This window comes from Ovis canadensis, chromosome 1 (genome assembly GCF_042477335.2).
Source record: "Ovis canadensis isolate MfBH-ARS-UI-01 breed Bighorn chromosome 1, ARS-UI_OviCan_v2, whole genome shotgun sequence".
Lineage (NCBI taxonomy): Eukaryota > Metazoa > Chordata > Mammalia > Artiodactyla > Bovidae > Ovis > Ovis canadensis.
Window position 1 is genome coordinate 111,008,712 of NC_091245.1, and position 7,700 is coordinate 111,016,411.

The window sequence follows — 7,700 nt, forward strand, 5'->3', positions numbered from 1 at the left end:
TGAAAAACGCCAACAGAACTAAGACTGGAGAGATACTTAGATGAAAAGATGGTGATAAGAATAACCTCAAGTTTAAAGAATTGAACTTATCCTCCACCCACTGCCTACATTGTACATATTCATCATGGACACTTTGCAAAATTCAAGAGACGGTAGAAATTTATACCGTGAGTTATACCATGCAGAATTGTGTACTACTAACATTTAGATGATTTCCATTTAGCTTTCTCTGTATTCTATATTTTGATTAGTTGAGATAATTCTGTATATACCAAATAATATCCTGCTTTTCAACCACCATTTTCCATTGAATTAAAAACTTTTCTTATGCATAATTTAAAAGCTGTGCAATATATTGATAGTCTAAAAATATTATACTAGTATTAGTTTCTGTTTATAAATATCACATATAATCATTTCTGTATTCTAAATCTTTTGTATATACATATGTATCCACATTTATGTGGGTATATATCTTTGCTTTTCATTACAATATAGGGATCACATGACCTTTACTATTTTGATATTTCTTCCATTTAACAATATCATGAACATTTGATGCATAACACTAAAATTTTTATTGTAAAGTATGGTATGCATTAAAAAGAGCATATAAAACAAATGCACATTTTAAGAAAAATAATAAAACAAATACCTAGGTACCCTCTGCCTAAGCTAAGAAACAAAATCACCATAAAACTAGAAGCCTCACATATGCTCCTTTCAAATACTTCAATAGATGCCAAATAGCCACTATCATGAATTTTAGGTTAAAGAATTTCCATATTTTAAATTTCTCATGTTTTTAAAGAACATACTGCTTTGAAGAACTTATTATTTCTTAATGATGTATTATTTAATCTTGCCTTCTTTGGAAAATTAAATAAATAGAATGTATGTGTGTATGCTAAGTCGCTTCAGTTGTGTCTGTGTCTTTATGACCCTATGGACTGTATACTGCCAGGATTCTCTGGAGGTCCATGGGATTCTCCAGGCAAGAATATTGAAGTGGCTTGCCATGTCCTTCTCCAGGGTATCTTCCAATCCCAGGGAATCAAACCTGTGTCTTTTATGTCTTCTGCATTGGCAAGCAGTTTCTTTACTGCTGAGCTACTGGGGAAGCCCAATAAATGGAACGCACACACACAAATATATGTATACAAACTTTGGTTAGCTTCTATTATTCAACATTATGATTTGAGATTCATCTACATTGATTTGTGAAAATGTAATTTGTCCCTTTAAGGAGTCAGCAAACTTTTTCTGTAAAGGATCAGCTAGTAAATATTTTAGATTGTGTAAGCCATATAATCTTTGTTGCCTCTTTTTAGTCTGTGTAGGCCAGACAATCTTTATTGCCTCTATTTAACTCTACTATGTTCGTGCAAAAGCAGTCATACATAATACATAAAAATGGGTGTGACTGTGTTCCAATAAAGCCTTACTTACAAAAACAGCTGACCTGTGGGCTGTAGTTTGCCCACCCTTGTTTCACAATTAATTCATTCACTGTTCTAAAATACTTCATTGTAAGAATTTTCTTCAATTTAAATATCCTTTCTGCTTTTGAAAATACTTGGTTTGTTTCAGTTTCATTTTTCAACAATAAACAAACTTGCTATAATCTTCTTGCTTGTGACTCTTTAGCTTTTCTGGGCTAAATATCTAATGATAGAATTGCATAGGATATGTTTATTTTCAGCTCTGACAGGTAAGATCTGTTTTTCAAAATAATTTTAACAATTTTTATCAATTTACATTCCATTTATTAGGGAACCATAGCTTCCATTGCACTGTATTTGATAGTTTTGATGTTTTGTAATCTGATAAGTATGAAATGGGCTGTGGTCTTAACTTGTAGTCTGTGGTCTTATGTTCTCTGGCTATTAACAATATTAAAAATTTGTTCACATGCTAAATGTGTTTCATCATATAAAATCCCTGTTGCTTTCTTTTTAATCTATTATTATATTAAGCTAATCTTCTCCTTCTGATTTTTAGAAGTTCCAGGTGCTAGTATTTTATCTGTTATTTTTATTGTGAATGTTTTTCCTGTTTCTACCTTTTCCTTTTCTTGTGATTTATTTTTGAAAAATAGGAGTTAATTTTTCATGGGATAAAATTTATCATTATTTTCTTTTCTCTTTTGTATTTTTCACTATCCCAAATTATAAAAATATTCTATTATCATCTAGATGTTTTGTAGGATGTTCTGTTTGTTTGTTTTTACATTTTAATACATCTGAAACCAATTTTTTTTTTAAAGCTGTGCGTGTTCATGCTCAGTTGCTCAATCATGTCTGACTCTTTGTGATCCTATGGACTGTAGCCTGCTAGGCTCCTCTGTCTATGGGATTCTCCAGTCAAGAATGCTAGAGTGAGTTGCCATTTCCTTCTCCAGGGGATCTTCCCAACCCAGGGATTTACCTGCATATCCTGTGTCTCCTGTATTGGCAGACGGAGTCTTTACCACTGAGCCACCTGGGAAGCCCTTTAATGGTGTGGGTGCTGTTGCTTCAGCCATGTCCCACTCTTTGTGACCCTATGGACTGTAGCCTGCCAGGCTTCTCTGTCTGTGGGATTCTCCAGGCAAGAGTACTGGAGTGGGTTGCCATGCCCTCCTCTTTAATGGTGTAAGCTCATCTAATTTCAGTTTTTTCCATATGGGTAAACCAACTATTCCGGGACTATTAATTGATGACTCTGTGCTTTCCACCAATCTGCAAAGCCAGCCCTGGTGCAAATAGTTTCTGTTATTTCAGAACTCAATTTTTCCCCCCATTGGTGAGATTGCTTATCCCTGTAATAATACCACATCTTCTTAATTCTTATAGCCTTAGGATAAGCAACGGAGAAGGCAATGGCACCCCACTCCAGTACTCTTGCCTGGAAGATCCCATGGGCAGAGGAGCCTGGTGGGCTGCAGTCTGTGGGGTCGCGAAGAGTCAGACACGACTGAGAAACTTCACTTTCACTTTTCACTTGCGTGCATTGGAGAAGGAAATGGCAACCCACTCCAGTGTTCTTGCCTGGAGAATCCCAGGGATGGGGGAGCCTGGTGGGCTGCCGTCTATGGGGTCACACAGAGTTGGACACGACTGAAGCGACTCAGCAGCAGCAGTAGGATAAGCAACAGTATTTGAAAGGCAAACCCTCTACTCTTGCTTTTCTTCTTTAAGAGTGTTTTGGCTTCTCTTTGTACTTCCATATAAATTTTAGTATCAGTTGTCAATCTGGCAACCAATGAACAAAAACAACCCATTTGGGATTCTGATTGAGTTGCACCAGAGTTTTGATTAATTGAAATCTTTGTAATATTAGATCTTGCAATTCATAAGCATGGTGTACTGCTCCATTCATGTCAGTCATCTTTAGTGTTTATTAAGTTTTATAATTTTCTTAATAAAGGTCTTTATTCCTAGATATTTTCTATTTTTAAATTTAATTTTCTATCACTTTAAGTACAGAAATGTGATGAATTTTTATATGTAAATTTTGTACCAGAAAGTTTGTTAGACTCTGTTAATAATTCTAATAGTTTATCAGTAGCTTCTCTTGGATTTTCTATGCTCACAATCACATCATCTACAAAGAATTTCTTTATTCTCAATTCGTGTATCTTTAATTCCTTTTTTCTTGCCTTACTGGGCTAGCTAGAATATTCAATTTTCAATGTTGAATAGAAGTAAATAAAGCAGTCACCTTTATCTTGTTCTTAATCTTAAAAAGAATCCTTCAGTATTTCACCTTTAAGTATATGCTGGCTGAAGAATTGCTGTACATATGTTTTATCAGTTAAAAAAAATCTTTTATTCTTTGTTTACTAAGGGTTCTTATAAGTAGACTCTGAATTTTAAAAATGCTTTTTTGGCAGCTACTGAAATAATCATGTCTCTTTTCCTTTAAACAATTCATTTGAGGAAAAATATAATTGGGCTGTTTAATGTTAAACAAGCTTAGCATCCTAAAATAAAACCAGCTTGGTCATATGCCCATTTTATATATGGTTGAATTTGGCCTGGTGACATTTTGCTTGAGAGTTTTGCATCTATTTCTATGAGTGAGATTGCCCTGATAAATTTGGTATCAAGATAATTCCAACTTCATTAAATGGGGTTAGGAGTATTCCCTCATCAGGGAGAAAGAAATTTTATTCTACCCTTCTAGTTTCTTCTGACTGGTCTAAGAGTTAAATTGACCTGAGACATATTAGTGAGAGAAAAATCAAACAAAAGTTAAATAACAAGTACATATGTGAGAGATTCAGGAAGACTGAATAACTCACCAAAATGACTGAAACCCTCACCTTGAATATCATGTTCAGCTAAAGAAAAAAGAGGATATTGGGAGTAGTGATTTGGGACTTCTAAGAGGAAAAAGACAATCCAAGAAAAGCAAATGTTTGATAAACAAATGTTTGCTGAGCCAGGCAGAAACAATGGGACAGAGAAATTTTAATGAGTTGACTTTGCTAGATTTCTCTCTACCTACCATACCTGATTCATACCACAGTTACCTATAGTGATGGCTCTCTTCCTGGAATAAGCCCTCTATCTACAAACTTTTAGGCATTTAGGGGGAAGGTCAAAGATTCTTCCTGAGTCTTTGGACCTTAAAAATAACCAGCCTAAATTAATCTTCATGCTAAACAGACACATCCTGGGGGTGGCAAATTTTGCTCCCCTACCCCCTTCTATTTTTATTACCCATAATAGTTTAAACTATTTCAGTCTTAAGATTGAAATTAACTTATCCTTGAATGTTGTAAATTGTTCTTGGCTTAGAGGTTTATTTGTAGACTTTTCACTACTGTCTTTATTTCTTAAAATAGTTTTCAGGCTTCTTCTTAATTCAATATTGATAAGTAATTTTTTTTCTAGAAATGTATCCATTTCATTGAAGTTTAAAATGTATTGAGACAAAGTTTTTCATAAAATTGCTTTTCATCTTTTTGTGTCTGAAAGTTCTGTCTTTATGTCTCTTTATTAATTCTTACTAGAGTTTGTGTCTTCATTTTTTTTTTTTCTCCTTTGATGGTTTCACTAGCAGTTTACCTAAAGTTTATAAATTTTTACCTTTTTGGATCTTATCTGTTTTATCTTTTTTTTTTATATTGTATCAATTTTTTTTCCTTCTACTTTCTTTTTTTTTAATCTTGTTTTTATAACTTCTTAGGGTGGATGCTCTACTCACTAATTTTCAGCCTTTTATAAAAGTAACAAAAAAGCATTTTAAACTACAAAGTTCCCTCTAATAATGTTCTAAATGCTGATATGTGATTCTCTAACTATTATTTAGTTCTAAATATTTTTTAACTTCCATTATTAGTTCCTCTTTGAACCATTGGTTAGACTATCAAATATTTGTACGTTTTAAAGTTTCTTTTTGTGACAATTTCTAGCTTAATTACATTGTGGGCTGAGACTGTGGTCTACAGAAAATATAGTTTTAAGAAAATTTTGAGACCAATTTCATGGGCCATAAATAGGTTATCATTTTTTTTTTTTAATGACTCAGGAGTACCTGAAAAGAAAGCTTTACCTCAAGCATTTAAATAATGCTGCACAAATTTTCTGTATCTCTTATTCCAGTTCTAGGACCAAGTCTGCCACATCTCTGGGCAGTTGATTCATGAAATTTTGAACCGAATCTTTGTGGTATTGAATGTGTGGTCACCAGAGGGTAGGGCAGCACCAAGAGATGGTTTTTCTTTGTTTTTCAGCCCTGAGATCTCCAATGAGGACAGCCAACTACACAGAGATAAGAGAGTTTATTTTCCAAGGTTTCTCCAACTTCCAAGAACATCAGCTGAGCTCTTCATGGTGTTTCTCATCCTGTACATTCTAACTCGGGCTGGTAATGCCATCATTGTGACTGCTATCCATAAAGACCATCACCTCCACACACCCACGTGCTTCTTTCTAAGTGTCCTGTCTACATCAGAGACTTTCTACTCCTTGTCATCATCCCATGCATGCCTTTCAGCCTTGTAGGTCTGAGCCAGTCCATATCCCTGGAGGGCTGTGGGACTCAGCTTTTTCTCTTTCTCTGCTTTGCCATCACCAACTGCCTCTTGTTGGCAGTAATGGGGTGTGGTCGCTATGTGGCTATCTGTAACCCACCTCATTACTCAGTCATCATGAACTGGAGGGTCTGTGCCATGCTGGCATTCTCTGTCAGTGCCACGGGGTTCTCACTCTCACTGGTTCAGGCTGTGGCTATTTCCAGATTGCCCTTTTGCAAGGCACTGATTGAGCATTTCTTCCCTGATGTTCGACCTGTGTTGAACCTGGCCTGTGCTGCCCCAATCATCAATGATATCCTGACCTTAATTATTAGTCTCTTGGCCATCACAGGCCCTGCCACCTTCTTCTTCATCTCCTACATCTTCATCATCTCCACCATCCTCAAGATTGCCTCAGTTGAGGGCTGGAAGAAGGCCTTTGCCACCTGCGCCTCCCACCTCACTGTGGTCATTGTCCACTGTGGCTGTGCCTCCATTGCCTACTTCAAGCCCAAGTCAGAGAACAGCAAGGATGAGGATCAGCTGATCTCAGTGACCTACACTGTCATAACACCTTTACTAAACCCTGCTGTGTATAGTCTAAGAAACAAAGAAGTCCAGGATACTCTGCAGAGAGTGGTGAGTAGAAATCCTTTTCCTAAGATGAGATCCCTACCCAAATAGGTGTGCATGCCTTCCAGGAGGAAGTCTATACTGGTAAAGTTACAAAGCCAGTATTTCAAATGATTGGCGAAGTTTCATACATCACATACAGGGCCAGAGCAAAACTGGAGCTGAGAGGCAAGCCTCTAACAAATGATTTTTCACTTCGTCAGCCTCTTTGTTAGCATAATAAAAACACAAGTCACTCTACAGACCTGTAAATAAATACACACTGGCCCTATTCCAGGAGATAATTTTAAGATCAGAATGTGATCTCATGTTCATCTTGAGGCAGGAGGTAGATGAGCCTCTTTCCTCTCCCCATGGTAAAGCTATTTGGGATTTATTCCCTGTGGATTGAAACTCCAAGTCAAGAATAGCAGGACAATTAAAGGAGGAGGCTGGGCCCCACCCAGACCACATATTTTTCATTCTTGCAGTCAGGAGACCTCCTTGACTACACATGTGCAGAAAGACTCCTTGGAGGCCAAAGAGCAGTTATGCCAAGGGAAGTTCTGCCCAGATGCCTTTTCAGTAAAATCTATCTTGGCTAAGAGATGTGTGCACTCACATGGGAGGATCCTAAGACATATGGAATATGGACTGTGAACGAGGCAAATCAAAAAGATTGGCCAAAGGAAACTTGGAAGAAATACCCAATAAAAGTAATTCAAACTACTACAAGGGTGTGACCCAGGAACTCTGAGTCTGCCTGTGTGTATATCCACAGGTCCTGTCCTCTTTTCCTCTTAATAAATACTTCACTTGGTTTACTACTTTCCTTCTTTGTGCTGATTCTTTTCTGCAAAGCCGAAGGGACAGGGCCCTTATCACTGACCACTTGTCTAGTGGCTAAGATCTGATGTTCTCTTCTCCTCAACCCAGCCTCAATCTCTTTCTGGGAACCCAAGCCCCACTCCAAGCTGTTGTAGGCCGAGGCCACCCAAGGTCAATCTCAAACTTAAATTTAAAGTGACCAGTTCACTTTTTAATGTGGTATAAACCACATTAAAATCACCACTTCACTGAATCT

General features: G+C 36.7%; 1 pseudogene; it reads left to right on the plus strand.

The window, feature by feature from the left end:
* Positions 1–5,736: 5,736 nt before the first annotated feature.
* LOC138429024 (olfactory receptor 10J1-like) lies at positions 5,737–6,688 on the plus strand (annotated as a pseudogene).
* The last annotated feature ends 1,012 nt before the right edge of the window (positions 6,689–7,700 follow it).